This window comes from Aristolochia californica, unplaced genomic scaffold (assembly GCF_029961685.1).
Source record: "Aristolochia californica isolate CCGP_79_NKW_82.1479 unplaced genomic scaffold, dmAriCali1.0.hap1 SCAF_5, whole genome shotgun sequence".
NCBI lineage: Eukaryota > Viridiplantae > Streptophyta > Magnoliopsida > Piperales > Aristolochiaceae > Aristolochia > Aristolochia californica.
In genome coordinates, this window is record NW_027182214.1 from 24,939,378 (window position 1) to 24,962,604 (window position 23,227).

The following is a 23,227-nucleotide window of genomic DNA, read 5'->3' on the forward strand; positions in this document are numbered from 1 at the left end:
TTACAGAGAGATAATTTGAAAAAGTGCCTGTAATTTTTAGGGATTGTAAACTCTTCTTAATTTTTCTGTATCACGTTCTGCCATCGTTGGGAAAAAGGGGAGGTAGGGGATTTTTTAACTGAGTGTGGACTCCCATTCCATATGTCAATTCTTACAAAAATATTGGCCGTTATGCATGATAAATCACTTTACAATCATCTATGATCGTTAGGTAACCTTTTTGTAAATGGGAAAATAATGGCTTGTTTGACTCGGGAAAATATCCCAACGCACGTTCACTTTGGAATTTAATGTGATTCTCTTTAAAAGGTTTGGATCCATTGGTCATTTGCATCTTTAACATGTTTCAAGCATGTATTTCCATTTCTTAAAACATGTGTAGAAAAATCTTTTCTTATAAAATTTTGAGCTATTAGGGATGAACTAGTGGAATTTTCCCAAACTTGGATAACAAAACTTTAGTGTTCATTTGTGGTGTGTGAATAAATTTTATTTACTTACATTTGTTACTACTTTAAATTATTTCCATACATAAACTCTAAAATTTTCATTTTGTTGTGATCAATATTCCTTTTAACTCTTTTCTGTTTACGAGATGAAGAGAAAGTGAAAACTCATATTTTTTTTTAAGAAAAAAGTACTCATCTAAAGTGTAAATGCACAATGCATAAATGTAGGGAAAGATAATTCCAAAAATTGTCTATAATTTTTATGGATTGTAAACTCTTAACTGAGTGTTGACAGCTATCCATAAGTCATTTCTTACAAAAATATAGCCCATTCGCATGATAAATCACTTCACAATCATCTATGATTGTTAGGTTTGATTTTTGTCAATGGCGAAAATAATGACTTGTTTGACTCGGGTAAATATCCAACCGAACGTTCACTAGGAAATTTAATGTTATTATCTATAAAAGTTTTGGATCCATAGGTCATTTGCATCTTTAACATGATTCAAGCATGCATATACACTTTTAAAAACTTGTGTAGAAAAAAAAATTTCTTATAAAATTTTGGGATATAAGGGTTGAATTAGTTGAATTACCCAAACTTGGATAACAAAAATTTTGTGTTCATTTCTGGTGTGTGAATAAATTTTCTTTACTTACATTTTTTATTGCTTTAAATTCTTTCCATACTAAACTCTAAAATTTTCATTTTGTTGTGATCTATTTGCCTTTTATCTCTTTTTTTGTTTACGAGATGAAGTGAAAGTGAATACTCAAGTTTTGATTTAAGAAAATAGTATACATCTAAAATGGAAATGCACAATGCACAAAGGTAGAGAGAGATAATTCCAAAAAATTGTCTGAAATTTTTAGGGATTATAAGCTCTTTTTAGTTTTTATATATCACGTTCTGAAATCGTCGGGAAAAGGGGGAGGCGGGGGATTTTTAACTGAGTGTTGACTCCCAATCCATAAGTCGTTCTTTACAAAAATATAGCCCATTATGCATGAGAAATCACTTTATAACCATCCATGACGTTAGGCTAGCTATTTTGTAAATGGCAAAATAATGGCTTGTTTGACTCGAGTAAATATCCCACCGCACGTTCACTTGGGAATTTATTGTTATTATCTTTAAAAGTTTTACATCCATAGGTCATTTGCATCTTTAACATGTTTCAAGCATGCATATCCATTTTTTAAAACATGTATAGAAAAGTCTCTTTCTTCTAAAATTCTGAGCTATTAGGGTTGAACAAATGGAATTTCCCAAACTTGGATAACAAAACTTTTCTGTGCATTTGTGGTGTGTGAATAAATTTTCTTTACGTACATTTGTTATTTCTTTTAATTCTTTCCATACATAAACTCTAAAATTTTCTTTTTGTTGTGATCTATTTGCCTTTGATCACTTTTTTTATGAGATGAAGGTAAAGTAAAAACTCAAGTTTTGATTTATGAAAAAAGTATTCATCTAAAATGGAAATGCACAATGCACAAATGTAGAGAGCGATAATTCCAAAAGGTGTCTGTAATTTTTAGGGATTGTAAACTCTTTTTAGTTTTCATATATCAGGTTCTACAATCCTTAGGAAAAATGGGAGGCTGGGGATTTTTAACTGAGTGTTGACTCCCAATCCATAAGTCATTCCTTACGAAAATATAGCCCGTTAAACATGATAAATCACTTTATAATCATCTATGACCGTTAGGTCAGCCTTTTGAAAATGGGCAAAATAATGGCTTATTTGACTATGGTAAATATCCCACCAATCGTTCACTTGGGAATTTAATGTTATTATCTTTAAAAGGTTTTGATCCAAAGGTCATTTGCATCTTTAACATGTTTCAAGCATGCATATCCATTTTTTAAAACATGTGTAGAAAAATATCTTTTTTATTAAATTCCAAGCAATTAGGGTTGAACTAGTGGAATTTCCCAAACTTGGATAACAAAACTTTAGTGTTCATTTGTGGTGTGAATAAATTTTCTATGCTAACATTTGTAATTGCTTTAAATTCTTTCCTTACATAAACTCTAAAATTTTCTTTTTGTAGTGATCTAATTGGCTTTTTTCTATTTTTTTTGTTAACGAAATGAAGAGAAAGTTAAATTTCAAGTGTTGCTTCAAGAAAAAAGTAAACATCTAAAATGGAAATGCATAAATGTATAGATAGATAATTCCAAAAAGTGCCAGTAATTTTTAGGGATTATAAACTCTTGTTTGTTTTTATGTATCAGGTTCTACCATCATCGGTAAAAGGGGGTGGTGGGGGATTTATTAACTGAGTGTTGACTCCCATTCCATAAGTCATTCCCTACAAAAATATAGCCTATTATGCATGATAAATCACTTTACAATCACCTATGATCATTAGGTCAACTTTTTGTAAATGGGCAAAATAATGGCTCGTTTGACTCTGGTAAATATCCCAACGCACATTCACTTGGGAATTTAATGTTATTCTCTTTAAAAGGTTTGGATCCATAGGTCATTTGAATATTTAACATGTTTCAAGAATGTATTTAAATTTTTTAAAACATGTGTAGAAAAATTTCATTATTATAAAATTCCGAACTATTAGGGTTGAACTAGTGGAATTTCCCAAACCTGGATAACAAAACTTTAGTCTTCATTTGTGGTGTGTGAATAAATTTTATTTACTAAAATTTGTAATTGCTTTAAATTATTTCCATACATAAATTCTAAAATTTTCATTTTGTTGTGATCTATTTGCCTTTTTTCTCTTTTTTAGTATACGAGATGAAGGGAAAGTGAAAAGTCAAGTTTTGATTTAAGAAAAAAGTATACATCTAAAATGGAAATGCACAATGCACAAATGTAGAGAGAGATAATTCCAAAAAGTGTCTGTAATTTTTAGGGATTGTAAACTCTTTTTAGTTTTTACATATCAGGTTCTGTAAACGTCGGAAAAGGGGGAGGCGGGGGATTTTTAACTGAGTGTTGACTCCTAGTCCATAAGTCATTCTTTGGAAAAATATAGCCCGTTATGCATGATAAATCACTTTAAAATCATCTATGATCGTTTGGTATGCTTTTTGTTATAGGTCAAAATAATGGCTTGTTTGATTCGGGTAAATATCCCTCCGCACATTCACTTGGGAATTTATTGGTATTCTCATTAAAAGGTTTGGATCCATAGGTCATTTATATCTTTAACATGTTTCAAGCATGCATATCCATTATTTAAAACATGTGTAGAAAAATCTCTTTCTTATAAAATTTCGAGCTATTAGGGTTGAACTAGTGGAATTTCCCAAACTTTTGTGTTCATTTGTGGTGTGTGAATAAATTTTCTTTACTTACATTTGTTATTTCTTTAAATTCTTTCCATACATAAACTCTAAAATTTTCATTTTGTTGTGATCTATTTGCCTTTTATCTCTTTTTTTGTTTACGAGATGAAGGGAAAGTGAAAACTCAAGTTTTTATTTAAGAAGAAGGTTTACATCTAAAATGGAAATGCACAATGCACAAATGTAGACAGAGATAATTCCAAAAAGTGTTTGTAATTTTTAGGGATTGTAAACTCTTTTTTTTTATATATATCAAGTTCTGAATTCGTCTGGAAAAGGGGGAGGCGGGGGATTTTTAACTGTGATGACTTCAAATCTATAAGTAAATCCTTAAAAAAATATAGCCTCTTATGCATGAAAAATCACTTTACAATCATCTTTGTTAGGTCAGCTTTTTTTAAATGGGCAAAAATAATGGCTTGTTTGACTCTGGTAAATTTCCCACCGGAGTTCACTTGGGAATTTAATGTTATTATCTTTAAAAGGTTTGGATCCATAGGTCATTTCCATCTTGAACAAGTTTCAAGCATGCATATCCATTTTTTAAAACATGTGAAGAAAATTCTCTTTCAGATAAAATTCAGAGCGATTAGGGTTGAACTATTGCAATTTCCCAAACTTGGATAGCAAAACTTTTGTGTACATTTTTGGTGTGTGAATAAATTTTATTTATTTAAAATTGTTATTGCTTTAAATTCTTTCCATATATAAGCTCTAAAATTTTGATTTTGTTTAGATCTATTTGCCTTTTATCTCTTTTTTTGATTTACGAGATGAAGTGAAAGTGAAAACTCATGTTTTGATTTAAGAAAAAAGTATATATCTAAAATGGAAATGCACAATGCACAAATGTATAGAGAGATTATTTGAAAAAGTGCAAGTAATTTTTAGGGATTGTAAACTCTTGTTAGTTTTTTTGTATCAGGTTCTCCCATCCTCAAGAAAAGGCGGAGGAGGGGATTTTTTAATAGAGTGTTAACTTCCATTCCATAAGTCATTCCTTACAAAAATATAGCCCGTTATGTATGATAAATCACTTTACAATCATCTATGATCGTTAGGCCAACTTTTTGTAAATGGGCAAAATAATGGCTTGTTTGACTCGAGTAAATATCCCACCGCACGTCACTTGGGAATTTAATGTTATTCTCTTTAAAAAGTTTTGATCCATAGGTCATTTGCATCTTTAACATATTTCAAGCTTGTATATAATTTTTTTAAAACATGGGTAGAAAAACTTTTTTTAAATTCCGAGCTATTAGGGTTGAACTAGTAGAATTTTCCAAAACTTGGATAAAAAAACTTTTGCTTTCATTTGTATTGTATGAATAAATTTTATTTACTTACATTTGTTGTCACTTTATAATCTTTTCATACATAAACTCTAAAATTTTCTTTTTGTTGTGATCAATTTCCCTTTTATCTCTTTTTTGGTTTACAAGTTGAAGGCAAAGTGAAAACTCATGTTTTGATTTAAGAAAAATGTATACATCTAAAATGGAAATGCACAATGCACAAATGTAAAGAGAGATAATTCCAAAAAGTGTCTATAATTTTTAGGGATTGTAAACTCTATTTAGTTTTTATATATCAAGTTCTGCAATGGTCGAGAAAAGGGGAAGACAGGGGACTTTTAACTAAGTGTTCACTCCCAATCCATAAGTCATTGCTTAAAAAAATATATGTCATTACGCATGATAAATCACTTTATAATTTTCTATGATCGTTAGGTCAGCTTTTTGTGAATGGCAAAATAATGGCCTCTTTGACTCGGGTAAATATCCGACCGCCCGTTCACTAGGGAATTTAATGTTATTATCTTTAAAAGGTTTGGATCCATAGGTCATTTGCATCTTTAACATGTTTCAAGCATGCATATCCATATTTTAAAACATGCGTAGAAAAATCTCTTTCTTGTAAAATTCTGTGCTATTAGGGTCGAACAAGCGGAATTTCCCGAGCTTGGATAACAAAACTTTTCTGTTCATTTTTTGTGTGTGAATAAATTTTCTTTACTTACATTTTTTATTGCTTATAATTATTTCCATACATAAACTCTAAAATTGTCATTTTGTTCTGATCTATTTGCCTTTTATGTCTTTTTTTTTTTACGAGATGAAGGGAGAGAGAAAACTCAAGTTTTGATTAATGAAAAAAGTATTCATCTAAAATGGAAATGCACAATGCACAAATGTGGAGAGACATAATTCCAAAAAGTGAGTACAATTTTTAGGGATTGTAAACTCTTTTTAGTTTTTATATATCTGGTTCTTCAATTGTGAGGAAAAGGGGGAGGCGGGGGATTTTTAACTGAGTGTTGACTCCCAATCCATAAGTCATTCCTTACAAAAATATAGCCCGTTATGCATGATAAATTACTTTAAAATAATGTATGATCCTTAGGTCAGCCTTTTATAAATGGGAAAAATAATGGCTTGTTTGACTTGGGTAAATATCACACCGAAAGTTCACTTGGGAATTTAATGTTATTATCTTAAAAGGTTTGGATCCAAAGGTCATTTGCATCTTTAACATGTTTCAAGCATGCATATCCATTTTTTAAAACATGTGTAGAAAAATCTCTTTCTTATAAAATTCCAAGCTATTAGGGTAGAACTAGTAGAATTTCCCAAACTTGGATAACAAAACTTTAGTGCTCATTTGTGGTGTGTGAATAAATTTTCTTTACTAACATTTGTTATTGCTTTAAATTCTTTCCATACATAACTATAAAATTTTCATTTTGTTGTGATCTATTTGCCTTTTTTCTCTTTTTTTTGTTTAAGAGATGAACGAAAAGTGAAAACTCAAGTTTTGATTTAAGAAAAAATTATACATCTAAAATGAAAATGCCCATTGCACAAATGTGGAGAGAGATAATTCCAAGAAGTGTCTGTAAGTTTTAGGGTTTGTATACTATTTTTAGTTTTTATATATCAGGTTTTGCAATTGTCGAAAAAAGGGGGAGGCGAGGGATTTTTAACTGAGTGTTGACTCCCAGTCCAAAAGTCATTCCTTACAAATATATGGCCCATTAGCAATATAAATCACTTAACAATAATCTATGATCGTTAGGTCAGCTTTTGGTAATTGGGAAAAATAATGACTTGTTTGATTCGGGTCAATATTCCACTGCACGTTCACTCTGGAATTTAATGTTATACTCTTTAAAAGGTTTGGATCCATAGGTCATTTGCATCTTTAACATGTTTCAAGCATGCATATCCATTTTTTAAAACATGTGTAGAAAAATCTCTTTCTTATAAAATTTTGAGCTATTAGGTTTGAACTAGTGGAAGTTCCCAAACTAGGATAACAAAACTTTTGTATTCATTTGTGGTGTGTGAATAAATTTTCTTTACTTACATTTTTTATTTCTTTAAATTATTTCCATACATAAACTCTAAAATTTTCATTTTGTTGTGATCTATTTGCCTTTTATCTCTTTTTTTTGTTTAAGAGATGAACGGAAAGTGAAAACTCAAGTTTTGACTAAAGAAAAAAGTATACATCTAAAATTGAAATGCACAATGCACAAATTTAGAGAGACATAATTCCAAAATGTGTCTTTAATATTTAGGGATTGTATAATCTTTTTAGTTCTTATATATCAGGTTCTGCAATCGTCGAAACAAGGGGGAGGCGGGGGATTTTTAACTGAGTGTTGACTCCCAATCCATAAGTCATTCTTTACAAAAATATAGCGTGTTACGAATGATAAATTACTTTAAAATAATCTATGATCGTTAGGTCAGCCTTTTGTAAATGGGAAAAATAATGGCTTGTTTGATTCGGGTAAATATCACACCGAACGTTCACTTGGGAATTTAATGTTATTATCTTTAAAAGGCTTGGATCCATTGGTCATTTGAATCTTTAACATGTTTCAAGCATGCATATCCATTTTTAAAAACATGTGTGGAAAAATCTCTTTCTTAGGGTTGAACTAGTGCAATTTCTCAAACTTAAATAACAAAATTGTTGTGTTCATTTGTGGTGTGTGAATAAATTTTCTTTACTTAAATTTGTTATTGCTCTAAATTATTTCCATACATAAAGTCTAAAATTTTAATTTTGTTGTGATCTATTTGCCTTTTATCTCTTTTTTTGTTTACGTGGTGAAGGGAAAGTGAAAACTCAAGTTTTGATTTAAGAAAAAAGTTTACATCTAAAATAGAAATGCACAATGCACAAATGTAGGGAGAGATACTTCCAAAAAGTGTCAGCAATTTTTAGGGATTGTAAACTCTTTTTAGTTTTTATATAACAGGTTCTGCAATCGTCGGGAAAAGGGGGAGACGGGGGATTTTTAACTGAGTGTTGAATCCCAATCCATAAGTCATTGCTTACAAAAATATAGTCTGTTACCCATGTTAAATCTCTTTACAATCATCTATGATCGTTAGGTAAGCTTTTTGTAAATGCGCAAAGTAATGGCTTGTTTGACTCGGATAAATATCCCACCGCACGTTCACTTTGGAATTTAATGTTATTCTCTTTAAAAGGTTTGGATCCATAGGCAATTTGCATCTTTAACATGTTTCAGGCATGCATATCCATTTTTTAAAACATGTGTAGAAAAATCTCCTTATAAAATTCCGAGCTAATAGGGTTGAACTAGTCCAATTTCCCAAACTTGTATAACAAAACTTTTGTGTTCATTTGTGGTGTGTGAATAAATTTTATTTACTTACATTTGTTATTGCTTTAAATTCATTCCATACATAAACTCTAAAATTTTTATTTTTTTTGTGATTTATTTACGTTTTATCTCTTTTTTTATCGAGAAGAAGGGAAAGTGAAATCTCAAGTTTTGATTTAAGAAAAAAGTATACATCTAAAATGGAAATGCACAATGCACAAATGTAGAGAGATAATTGCAAAAAGTGTCTGTAATTTTTAGGGATTGTAAACTCTTTTTAGTTTTTTATATATCATGTTCTGCAATCGTCGGGAAATGGGGGATGCGGGGATTTTTATTGTTATTATCCCACCGAACGTTCACTTGGGAATTTAATGTTATTATCTTTAAAATGTTTGGATCCATAGGTCATTTGCATCTTTAACATGTTTCAAGCATGCATATCCATATTTTAAAACATGTGTAGAAAAATCTCTTTCTTATAAAATTCTGAGCAATTTGGGTTGAACTAGTGGAATTTCCCAAACTTGCAAAACAAAACTTTTGTGTTCATTTGTGGTATGCGAATAAATTTTCTTTACTTATATTTTTTATTGCTTTAAATTCTTTCCATACATAAACTCTAAAATTTTAGTTTTGTTGTGATCTATTTGCCTTTTATCTTTTTTATCTCTTTTTTATTTAAGAAAAAAGTATACATCTAAAATGGAAATGCACAATGCAGATATGTAGAGAGAGGTAATTCTAAAAAGTGCCTGTAAGTTTTAGGGATTGTAAACTCTTTTTAGTTTTTATATATCAAGTTCTGAAATCTTCGAGAAAAAGGGGAGGCGTGGGATTTTTAACTGAGTGTTCACTCCCAATACATAAGTCATTCCTTACAAAAATATAGCCCGTTACGCAATCACTTTATAATCATTGATGATCGTTAGGTTAACTTTTTGTAAATGGGCAAAATAACGGCTTGTTTGACACGGGTAAATATCCCACCGCACGTTCACTTAGAAATTTAATGTTATTATCTTTAAAATGGTTGGATCTATAGGCCATGTACATCTTTAACATGTTTCAAGCATGCATATCCATTTTTTAAAACACGTGTAGAAAAATATCTTTCTTATTAAATTCAGGGCTATTAGGGTTGAACTAGTGAAATTTTCCCGAACTTGGATAACAAAAATTTTGTGTTCATTTGTGGTGTGTGAATAAATTTATTTTACAAATATTTTTTTAATATAAATTCTTTCCGTACATAAAATCTAAAACTAATCATTTTGTATTGATTTATTTGCCTTTTTTCTATATTTTTTTGTTAACAAGAAGAAGGGAAAGTAAAAAATCAAGTTTTGATTTAAGAAAAAAGTATACATCTTAAAAGGAAATGCACAATGCACAAATTTTAAGAGATATAATTCAAAAAAGTGACAGTAATTTTTAGGGATTGTAAACTCTTTTTAGTTTTTATATATCAGGTTCTGCAATAGTTGGGAAAAGGGGGAGGCGGGGGATTTTTAACTTAGTGTTGACTCCCAATCCACAAGTCATTCCTGACAAAAATAAACCCTGTTACGCATGATGAATCTCTTTACAATCATCAATGATCGCTAGGTCAGCTTTTTGTAAATGGGCAAAATAATGACTTGTTTGACTTGGGTAAATATCCCACCGAACGTTCACTTGGGAATTTAATGTTATTATCTTTAAATGATTTGGATCCATAGGTCATTTGCATCTTCAACATGTTTCAAGCATGCATCTCCATTTTTTAAAACATGTGTAGAAAAATCTCTTTCTTATAAAATTCTGAGCTATTAGGGTTGAACAAGTGGAATTTCCCAAACTTTGATAACAAAACATTTGTGTTCATTTGTGATGTGTAAATAAATTTTCTTTACTTAAATTTGTTATTGCTTTAAATTATTTCCATACATAAACTCTGAAATTTTCATTTTGTTGTGATCTATTTGCCTTTTATCTCTTTTTCTGTTTACGAGTTGAAGGGAAAGTGAAAACTCAAGTTTTGATTTAAGAAAAAAGTATACATCTAAAATGGAAATGCACATTGCACAAATGTAGAGAGAGATAATTCAAAAAAGTGTCTGTAATTTTTAGGGATTGTAAACTCTTTATTGTTTTTATATATCAAGTTTTGCAATCGTCGGGAAAAGAGTGTGGCGGGGTATTTTTAAGAGAGTGTTGACTCCCAATCCATTGGTCATTCCTTACAAAAATATAGCAATTTACGCATGAAAAATCACTTTACAATCATTTATGATCGTTGGGTCAGCTTTTTGTAAATGGGCCAAATAATGGTTTGTTTGACTCCGGTAAAAATCCCACCGATGGTTCACTTGGGAATTTAATGTTATTATCTTTAAAATGTTTGGATCCATAGGTCATTTACATCTTTAACCTGTTTCAAGCATGTATATTCATTTTTTAAAACATGTGTAGAAAATCTCTTTCTTATAAAATTCCATGCTATTAGGGTTGAACTAGTGGAATTTTTGAAACTTGGATAAAAAAACATTTGTGTTCATTTGTGGTGTGTGAATAAATTTTATTTACTTACATTTTTTATTGCTTTAAATTCTTTCCGTACATAAACTCTAAAATCTTCATTTTTTTTCTGATCTATTTGACTTTTATCTCTTTTTTTGTATACGAGAAGAAGGGAAAGTCAAAACTCAAGTTTTTATTTAAGAAAATAGTATACATCTAAAATGGGAACGCACAAATGTTTAGAGAGATAATTCCAAAAAGTGTCTATATTTTTTTGGGATTAAAAACTCTTTTTAGTTTTTCTATATAGTGTTCTGCAATCGTCGGGAAAAGGGGGAGGCAGGGGATTTTTAACTTAGTGGTGACTCCCAATCCATAAGTCATTCCTTAAAAAAATATAACCAGTTACGGATGATAAATCACTGTATAATCATCTATGATCGTTAGGTCAACTTTTTTTAAATGGGCAAAATAATGGCTTGTTTGACTCGGGTTAATATCCCACCGCACGTTCACTTGGGAATTTAATGTTATTATCTTTAAAAGGTTTGGGTCCATAGGTCATTTGAATATTTAACATGTTTCAAGCTTGCAAGTCCATTTTTAAAAACATTTGTAGAAAAATCTCTTTCTTATAAAATTCCTAGCTATAAGGGTTGAACAAGTGGAATTTCCCAAACTTGGATAACAAAACTTTTCTGTTCATTTGTGGTGTGAGAATAAATTTTCTTTACTTACATTTGTTATTGCTTTAAATTCTTTCCATACATAAAGTCTAAAATTTTCATTTTGTTGTGATCTATTTGCATTTTATCTCTTTTTTTTTTACGAGATGAAGGGAAAGTGAAAACTCAATTTTTTATTTAAGAAAAAAGTATACATCTAAAATGGAAATGCATAGTGAATAAATGTCGAGAGAGATAATTCCAAAAAGTGTCTGTAATTTTTAGGGATTGTAAACTCTTTTAAGTTTTATATATCAGGTTCTGCAATCGTCGTGAAAAGGGGGAGGCGGGGATTTTTAACTGAGTGTTGACTCCTAATCCATAAGTCCTTCCTTAAAAAAATAGAGCCCATTATGCATGATAAATCACTTTACAATTATCTATGATCGTATGTCAGCTTTTTGTGAGAGAGCAAAATAACGACTTGTTTGACTCGGGTAAATATCCTGCCGAATGTTCACTTGGGAGTTTAATGTTATTATATTTAAATGGTTTGGATCCATAGGTCATTTCAATCTTTAACAAGTTTCAAGCATGCATATCCATTTTTTAAAACATGTGTAGAAAAATCTCTTTCTTATAAAATTCCGAGCTATAGGGTTGAACATGTGAACTTTTCCCAAATTTTGTTAAAAAAACTTTTGGGTACATTTGTGGTGTGTGAATAAATTTTCTTTACTCACATTTGTTATTGCTTTAAATTCTTTCCATACTTCAACTCCAAAATTTTCATTTTGTTGTGATCTATTTGCCTTTTATCTCCTTTATTGTTTACGAGATGAAGGGAAAGTGAAAACTCAAGTTTTTATTTAAGAAAAAATTATATGTCTAAAATGCAAATGCACAATGCAAAAATGTAGAGAGAGATAATTCCAAAAGGTGTCTGTAAATTTTAGGGATTGTGAACTCTTTTTAGTTTTTATATATCAGGTTCTGCAATCATCTGAAAAAGGGGGAGGCGAGGGATTTTTAACTGAGTGTTGACTCCCAATCCATAAGTCATTTCTTACAAAAATATAGCCCGTTACACACGATAAATCACTTTACAATCATCTATGAGCATTAGGTTAGCTTTTTGTAAATGGGCAAATAATGGCTTGTTTGACTCGGGTAAATATCCCACCGCACGTTCACTTGGGAATTTAATGTTATTTTATTTAAAAGGTTTGGATCCATAGGTCATTTGAATCTTTAACATGTTTCAAGCATGCATATCAATTTTTTAAAACATGTGTAGAAAAATCGCTTTCTTACAAAATTCTGAGATATTAGGGTTGACCTAGTGGAATTTCCCAAACTTGGTTAACAAAACTTCTGTGTTCATTTGTGGTGTGCGAATAATTTTTTTTTTACTTACATTTGTTATTGCTTTAAATTCTTCCCATTAATAAACTCTAAAATATTCATTTTGTTGCGATCTATTTGCCTTTTATCTCTTTTTTTGCTGATGAGATGAAGTGAAAGTGAAAGTCATGTTTTGTTTTAAGAAAAAAGTATTCATCTAAAATGGAAATGCAGAATGCACAAATGTAGAGAGAGATAATTCCAAAAAGTGTCTGTAATTTTTAGGGATTGTAAACTCTTTTTAGTTTTTATATACCAATTTCTACAATCCTCGGGAAAAGGGGGAGGCATGGGATTTTTAACCGAGTGTTCTCCCAATCCATAAGTAATCCCTTACAAAAATATAGCCTGTGTTGCATGATAAATCACTTTACAATCTGTAGAATTTAGGATCTCATGAAATGAACTTTAGATCAACAAGAAAGAAGAAGAAGAAGAAGAGAGAAGGAGAAGAAAAGAAGAAGAACGTGGAAGGAGAGAGTAGTGATTATGGAGGAAGAGGGTTGCATCAAAAAGAAAAATGAGGGTTGGATGAATTTGTGGAAAGAGAGGAGAGTGCTTCAATGCCCTACCTCTTAGCCAATTCCTATATTTATATTTTTAAAATGCCCTTAGGGCTACAACTTGATAAAACAAAAGACATAAAAGGAACACATATTTATACTTCTATGCCATCTTTATGGAAAGTACCATAATTTATACATATGCCACTCCTTTGACGTGTGGGCTTCTTGTCTTGAGCTCGTGGGCTTGAGCCCATCTTCCAACACTCCCCCTCAAGTTGGAGGAGAAAAGACATCATAAATACCCAACTTGCCACATATAAACGATAGGTTTTTAGATGTAATGGGTTTAGTGAGAATATCATCTACTTGCTCTTGAGATGACACATGTTTGAGAGAGATTATTCCTGCTTGAAACTTCTCCAATATAAAATGACAATCCACCTCAATATGTTTAGTTCTTTCATGAAAAAACTGGATTTGAAGTGATATGAATGGTTGCTTGATTATCACAATGCAGATTCATGGACCCCTTTTTATAAAAACCTAGTTCGGTAAGAGGGTCATGATCCATTAAAGTTCACTAACGGTATGGGCCATAGCTCTGTATTCTGCTTTAGTGCTAGATCTTGCAACCACATTTTCCTTCTTACTTTTCCATGTAACCAAGTTTCCCCCAACCAGAGTACAATTTCCTGATGTAGATTTTCTATCATCAGGAGATCCAACCCAATCTGCATCTCAGAAGCCTTCTATGTTGAAGTGCCCATATTTTTATACAGGAATCCTCTTCCTGGAGCTCCTTTTAGATAACGTAATATTCTCTCTAAAGCCTGCCAGTGGGTAATTTGTGGTTTGTGCATGAATTGACTCGCCACACTTACAGCATATGATATGTCTGGCCTAGTTACCGTGAGATAAATCAGTTTTCCCATGAGCCTTTGATATTTGCCAATATCAATATCTTCTTCATTTATGGCACATAATTTTACATTTGTATCCATAGGTGTGTCAACTGGTCTTCAAGGAGATCCAAGACATATTTCCTTTGAGACAATATTATCCCATGTTTGGATTGAAGAACTTCTATACCCAAAAAATATTTAAGCATACCAAGGTCTTTAGTCTTGAATTCCTGACATATCATCTGCTTCACCTCTTGTATGCTCAAAGCATCATCACCGGCTAAGATAATATCATCCACGTATACGGCCAATAATATTTTCCCTTTGACCGTATCTTTATAATATACGGAATGATCAACTCAGCACTGATGAAAACCAACCGTAGGAGTGTTTAACTAAATTTATCAAACCAAGCCCGAAGGGACTGCTTAAGCCCTTATAGGCATACTGACTCCCCCTCAACCACATAACCAGGTGGTTGAACCATATAAATTTCCTCACTGATATCACCATTAAAAAAGTATTTTTAACATCCAACTGATAGACGGGCCATGAGGAGTTAGCAGCAATAGATAAGATGATGCGTACCGAATTCAATTTTGAAATAGGAGAGAAGGTCTCCTCATAATCTATCCCATAGCACTGCGTATAGCCCTTAGCAACCAGTCAAGCTTTAAGACGAGCAATCGATCCATCCGGATTATGTTTCACCAACAAAACCCATTGACAACCAATCGGTCTTTTACTTTTTGGGAATGATGTTAAGTACCAGGTTTGGTTTTCGTATAAGGCATGCATTTCTTCATCCATAGCCACCTTCCATCCTGGATGTCTTAGAGCCTTCTGATATGACTACGGAACGGAAGTAGAAGAAAGGGACACAAGAAACTGAAAACACTCGGAAGACAAACGATGGTGAGACATAAAATTTGAGATAGGATGCGAAGTAGTACATGAGTGACGTTCTTTTCTTAAAGCAATAGGCCGAGTATCAAATTCAGGCCCATACATAGGAGGAGAAGGACTTACCTCAGGTGGATCCGACAACTCCACAGGTGAAGGTACGCCCGGTGCATCAGGGGATGGATCCACTTCAAGATTGAATGGCACAAGTGGACAGGGAGTAGTAGAAGGACAAGTCCATCCTGGAGGAGCATCATGGGAGGAGTAGAAGGGAGTGTCCTCAAAGAAAGTCACATTCCTAGAGATAAACATCCTCTAAAGGGTAGGATTGTAACAGACAAAACCTTTCTGGGTGCGAGAGTATCCGAAAAATATGCACTTCATAGACGGAGGATCAAGTTTATTTTTATGTGGAGATGTAACATGAACAAAACACGTACATCCAAACACTTTCAAAGGAAGAGAAAAAGGATCTTCACCATTAAATAACACAGAGTAAGGAATTTTATGATGAAGCACTGATGAAGGTAACCTATTAATGAGAAAGCATGTTGTAAGTATAGAATGAGGCCAACATAAATAGGGTACCTTCATGGAGTAGAGGAGGGCCCGAGCAACTTCAAGAAGATGACGATTCTTCCTTTCAGCAACACCATTTTGTTGAGGAGTATAGGCACATGATGTTTGATGAATAAGCCTTTTACTCTCACAAAATAATTTGAAGACATGAGACATGTATTCCTTAGCATTATCAGATCTAAGGGTTTGAATTTTCTTCCCAAATTGTGTCAAGACCATAGCATGAAAATTTTTAAACAAAGGAAGAATTTTGGAACGCTCTTTAAATAGATATAACCAAGTCACTCGAGTAAAATCATCAACAAAAATGACAAAATATTTAACTTGGGAAATATTTGAGACACATAAAGGGCGCCATACATCAGAATGTATTAGCTCAAATGGAGCAGTACTTGTAGTTGTAAAACTAGGAGAATATGTACTTGTGACATGTTTACTTTATTGACAAATCTCACAACTGAAATTAGAAAGTCCTTTTAAAGATGGAACCAAAGAACGAAGTGAAGGGGTAAACGGATGACCAAATCGGTTATGCCAAAGTTGGGCCTCAGATGTAGGGGACGATAATGCAATTAATGGTGGAAGAGTGAAGTAGTACAAACCCCCCTTTTCATGGCCGCCACCAATCACCCAATTCGTAGTGAGATCCTGAAAGACACAAGAAGACTGTGAGAAGGTGATAGAGCAATTTAATTGTTTGGTCAATTGGCTAACCGAGAGCAAATTTAAAGGAAATTGAGGAACAAATAAAACATCTTGAAGGGGAATAGATGAAGTAAGAGAGGAGGAACCTTTGCCAAGGACCTTGGTTTGGGTACCATCAACAATAGTAACGAATTTATGAGGATAACAAGGAGACAAGGACAGCAACAAGTGTTTGTTACTTGATAGATGTTTGGAGGCCCCGGAGTCGATGATCCAAGAGGAAGAGGAAGAGGAAGAAGAGGAAGAAAGCATACTTGAGGCAATAGTAGTGGCAGCAGTAGATGATGAGGGAATAGAGGATTCCATGAAGGACTTCATTTTCTGAAATGCAGCATAGTCCTCAGCCGTAAGAGTCACATTTCTGGATGATGATTCAGCCTTATCTTCATTTTTCTCAACGTTAACCGTGACTAGGTTAGCTGTGGCCCAATCAGGCTTGCCATGAAGTTTCCAACATGATGCCACAAGGTGGTTCCACCCGAGGTATGGTTTAATATTTGATAAGCAAATGACTGCTACCAAAGCTTCTCTTTGTCGTTCTTGAACGACAATATCAGTGGAATATGGCTGAGCTAGTTTCCATTCTTGAAGAAGACCTCAAAACCGTGCCAAAAATTCGTGAATATTATCTCCATGTTTCGTATGCAACATGTTTTGTAATACATCATATATTTTTTGTAATGAAGCAGTGCTTGAGAAAAGCTCGGCACAAGTGTCCCATATGTTCTTGGCGGTTTCCAAGTGGACCACATTGTTGGCCACCTGCTCTTCCATGCTATTAATGAGCCAACTTATCACCATATTATCATCCTTAACCCACTTGTGGTAGGACACATCTTCTTCATCAATCGAAGGAGGAAAGTTAACAATGTGGCTCAAGAGGTCACGAGTAATATGAACCCTCCGAATCGATTATGACCAGCTCATGTAATTGGAGAGACCTCTAAGTGGAATTTTAGAAATACGGAGTATATCACTCTTATTACTATTGTATCCAATCTCCATGATGAGGCAAGTAAAATATGGAGGTCAAGGGAAAAGGTCTTCTTCTTCAAAGAACAATTACTCAATGTAATTTGAAGAACCTGTGGACCAAATCAATCACCAACAAAAGAGAACAAGAACCAATTTCTTTCACAAGGGCAAGCACCAAATTATCAAAAAATTTGTGCCTTTAGAAAGTGATAATAACATCCAGCCATCACTCAACTTCTCTTGTATTCATAAGAACAAAGAGAAGAAAGTAGATGCAACCGATTAGGCCTTAATCCAAACTCCAACACAAACGAACAATAGATAAAAATTTAGAGAAGATTTAACGACAAACCAAGACACTTGGAAGAGATTTATCTTCAGTACATGGGAAACTTCAACGTAAAAAAAAATTCAATTGTTGAAGTTAAAAAAAAAGGGAACTACAAAGGGTAAATGACTGCTAGAATTTCATCAAACATATAATGGGCATCCAACAACATAAGACAAACCCATGAGCAACCTTAAGTAGGAGAAAATACAGCAACATGTGCTGGAATTCTACCTCAAATGAGATGGATCCAAATTACATAAAGGTAATTGAATTTCACCCATCAATCTTAATAAGATGCAAACAACAAATGATCTTGATCACTCTTGTAATTGATTTACAAGGAGTCAAGATTTTAACATCAATTTAGTCATAAAAATAAATCTTTACAACATATAAAGATTTATCTTGACTTGATGTGACTCAAAATTCAAGAAGTAAAGAAAAACAGTAAAAAATAGTATGTAGTTAAGAAAAGGAAACAAAAAAAACGTAAATAAGAAGAGTATGAACACATCTCTTCATGACTGAACTCCTTGTACAACTTCTAGAACAGATTTCATAATAACTCCATGAAAAGATCCTAAACTCCTTGCTCTGATACCATGTAGAATTTAGGATCTCATGATAGGAACTTTAGATCAACAAGAAAGAAGATGAAGAAGAAGAGAGAAGGAGAAGAAAAGAAGAAGAACGTGGAAGGAGAGAGTTTGGATTAAGGAAGAAGAGGGTTGCGTCAAAAAGAAAAATGAGGGCTGGACGAATTTGTGGAAAGAGAGGAGAGTGCTTCAATGCCCTACCTCTTAGCCAATGCCTTTATTTATAGTTTTACAATGCCCTTAGGGCTACAACTTAATAAAACAAAAGACATAAAAGGAACACATATTTACACTTCTATGCCATCTTTATGGAAAGTACCATTTTTTACACATATGCCACTCCTTTGACGTGTCAGCTTCTTTTCTTGAGCTGGTCGGCTTGAGCCCATCTTCCAACACAATTATCTATGATCGTTAGGTCAGCATTTTGTAAATGGGCAAAATAATGGCTAGTTTGACTTGGGTAAATATCCCTTCAAATGTTCACATGGGAATTTATTGTTATTATCATGAAAAGGTTTGGATCCATAGGTCATTTGCATCTTTAACATGTTTCAAGCATTCATATACTCTTTTTAAAACTTGCGTAGAAAAATCTCTTTCTTATAAAATTCTGAGCTATTAGGGTAGAACTAGTGGAATTTCCCAAACTTGGATAACAAAACTTTAGTGTTCATTTGTGGTGTGTGAATAAATTTTATTTACTAACATTTTTTATTGCTTTAAATTATTTCCATACATAAACTCTAAAATTTTCATTTTGTTGTGATCTATTTGCCTTTTTTCTCTTTTGTTGTTTATGAGATGAAGGGAAAGTGAAAACTCAAGTTTTGATTTATGAAAAAAGTATACATCTAAAATGGAAATGCACATTGCACAAATGGAGAGAGAGTTAATTCCAAAAAGTGTCTGTAATTTTTAGGGATTGTAAACTCTTTTAAGGTTTTATATATCAGGTTCTGCAATCGTCGGGAAAAGGGGGAGGCGGGGGATTTTCAATTGAGTGTTGACTCCCAATCCATAAGTCATTCCTTACAAAAATATAGCCCGTTACGCATGATAAATCACTTTAAAATCATCTATGATCGCTAGGTCAGCTTTTTTTAATTGGGCAAAATAATGGATTCTTTGATTCGGGTAAATATCCCACTGCACGTGCACTAGGGAATTTAATGTTATTCTCTTTAAAAGGTTAGGATAAATATGTCATTTGCATCTTTAACATGTTTCAAGCATGCATATCCATTTTTTAAAACATGACTAGAAAAATCTCTTTCTTATAAAATTCTGAGCTATTAAGTTTAAACTAGTTGTATTTTCCCAAACATGGATAACTAAACTTTTGTGATCATTTGTGGTGTGTGAATAAATTTTTTTACTTAAATTTGTTTTTTATTTAAATTCTTTCGATACATAAACTCTAAAATTTTCATTTTGTTGTGATCTATTTGCCTTTTATCTCTTTTTTTGTTTACGAGATGAAGGGAAAGTGAAAACTCAAGTTTTGATTTAAGAAAAAAGTATACATCTAAAATGGAAATGCACAATGCAAAAATGTAGAGAGAGATAATTCCAAAAAGTCTCTGTAATTTTTAGGGATTGTAATTTCTTTTTAGTTTTTATATATCAGGTTCTGCAATATCGGGAAAAGGGGAGGCAGGGGATTTTTAACTGGGTGTTGACTCCCAATCCCTGAGTCATTCCTTAAAAAAATATAGCCCGTTACGCATGATAAAGCACTTTACAATCATCTATGATCGTTAGGTCAGATTTTTGTAAAAGGGCAAAATAATGGCTGGTTTGACTGGGGTAAATATCCCACCAGATGTTCACTTGGGAATTTAAAGTTATTCTCTTTAAAAGGTTTGGATCCATAAGTCATTTGAATCTTTAACATTTTTAGAATAATCTCTTTCTTATAAAATTGCGAGCTACTAGGGTTGAACTAGTGGAATTTCCGAAACTTGATTAACAAAACTTTTCTGTTCATTTGTGGTGTGTGAATAAATTTTCTTTACTTACATTTCTTATTGCTTGAACTTCTTTCCATATATAAACTCTAAAATTTTCATTTTTTTGTGATCTATTCGCCTTTTTTGCTCTTTTTATTTTTTACGAGATGAAGTGAAAGTGAAAACTCATGTTTTGATTTAAGAAAAAAGTATACATCTAAAATGGTAATGCACAATGCACAAATGTAGAGAGAGATAATTCAAAATTGTGTCTGTAATTTTTTAGGGATTGTAAACTCTTTATAGTTTTTATATATCAGGTTTTGCAATCGTCGGGAAAAGGGAGAGGAGAAGGATTTTTAACTGAGTGTTGACTTCCAATCCATAAGTCATTCTATACAAAAATATCACCCGTTACGCATGATAAATCACTTTACAATTATCTATGATCGTTAGGTCAGCTTTTTGCAAATGGGCAAAATAATAGCTTTTTTGACTCGGGTAAATATCCCACCGAACGTTCACTTTGAAATTTAATGTTATTATCTTTAAAAGGTTTGGATCCATGGGTAATTTGCATCTTTAACTTGTTTCAAGCAAGCATTTCCATTTTTTAAAACATATTTAGAAAAATCTCTTTCTTATAAAATTTTGAGCTATATGGGTTGAACTAGTCGAATATCCCAAACTTGGATAACAAAACTTTTGTGTTCATTTGTGGTGAGTGAATAAATTTTCTTTACTTACATTTTTTTTGCTTTAAATTCGTTCCATACGTAAACTAAATAATTTTTATTTTGTTGTGATCTGTTTGCCTTTTATCTCGTTATATGTTTACGAGATGAAGGCAAAGTGAAAAATCAAGTTTTTATTTAAGAAAAAAGTAAACAACTAAAATGAAAATTCAATATGCACAAATGTAATTGGATAATTTTTAAGGATTGTAAACTCTTTTTAATTTTTATATATCAAGTTCGGCAATCATTGGGGAAAGGGGGAGGAGGGGGATTTTTAACTAAGTGTTGACTCCCAATCCAAAAGTCATTCCTTAAAAAAATATAGCCCGTTACACATGATAAATCACTTTACAATCATCTATGATCGCTACATCAGCTTTTTGTAAATGGGCAAAATAATAACTTGTCTGAGTCGAGTAAATGTCCCACCGACCGTTCACTTGGGAATTTAATGTTAATCTCTTTAAATTGTTTGAATCCATAGGTCATTTACATCTTTAACATGTTTTAAGCATGCATATCCATTTTTTAAAATATATGTAGAAAAATCACTTTCTTATAAAATTCCGACCTATTAGGGTTGAACTTGTAGAATTTTCCCAAACTTGGATAACAAAACTTTTGTGTTCATTTGTGGTGTGTGAAAAAAATTTCTTTGCTTACATTTTTTGTTGCTTTAAATTCTTTCCATTCATAAACTCTAAATTTTTTATTTTGTTGTGACGTATTTTCCTTTTTTCTATTTTTTTGTTTATGAGATCAAGGGAAAACGAAAACTCTAGTTTTGATTTATGAAAAAAGTATACATCTAAAATGGAAATTCACAATGCACAAAATTAGGGAGAGATAATTCCAAATAGTGTCTCTAATTTTTTGGGATTGTAAACTCTTTTTAGTTTATATATATCAGGCTTTGCAATCGTCGGGAAAAGAGTGAGGCGGGGGATTTTTAACTGAGTGTTGATTCCCAATCCAGAACTCATTCCTTACAAAAATATAGCCCGTTACGCATGATAAATCACTTTACAATGATCAATGATCTTTAGGTCAGCTTTTTGTAAATGGGCAAAATAATAGCTTGTTTGACTCGGGTAAATATCCCACCGCATGTTCTCCTCGGAATTTAATGTTATTCTCTTTAAAATCTTTGGATTCATCGGTCATTTGCATCTTTAACATGTTTTAAGCTAGCATATCCATTGTTTAAAACATGTGTAGAGAAATCTCTTTCTTATAAAATTTCGAGCTATTAGGGTTGAACAAGTGGAATTTTCCCAAACTTGGATAACAAAACTTTTGTGTTCATTTGTGGTGGGTGAATAAATTTTCTTTACTTACATTTGTTATTGCTTTAAATTCTTTCCATGCATAAACTCTAAAATTTTCATTTTTTTGTGATCTATTAGCTTTTTATCTCTTTTTTTTGCTGACGATATGAAGTGAAAGTGAAAACTAAATTTTTGATTTGAAAACAAAGTATGCATCTAAAAAGGAAATGCACAATGAAAAAATGAAGAGAGCAATAATTCCAAAAAGTGTCTATAACTTTAAGGGATTTTAAACTCTTTTATTTTTTATATACCAGTTTCTACAATCGTCAGGAAAAGGGGGTGGCAGGGGATTTTAAACTGAGTGTTGACTCCCAATCCATAAGTCATTCCTTACAAAAATATAGCCTATGATGCATGATAAATCACTTTACAATCATCTATGATCGTTAGGTTAGCATTTTGTAAATGGGCAAAACAATGGCTTGTTTGACTCGGGTAAATATCCCTTCGAACGTTCACTTGGGAATTTAATGTTATTATCTTCAAAAAATTTGGATCCATAGGTCATTTGCATCTTTAACATGTTTCAAGCATACATATCCACTTTTTAAAACATGTGTAGAAAAATATCTTTCTTATAAAATTTTGAGAAATTATGGTTGAACTAGTGGAATTTCCCAAACTTGGATAACCAAACTTTAGTTTTCATTTGTGGTGTGTGAATAAATTTTCTTTACTAACATTTGTTATTGCTTTAAATTCTTTCCATACATAAACTCCAAAATT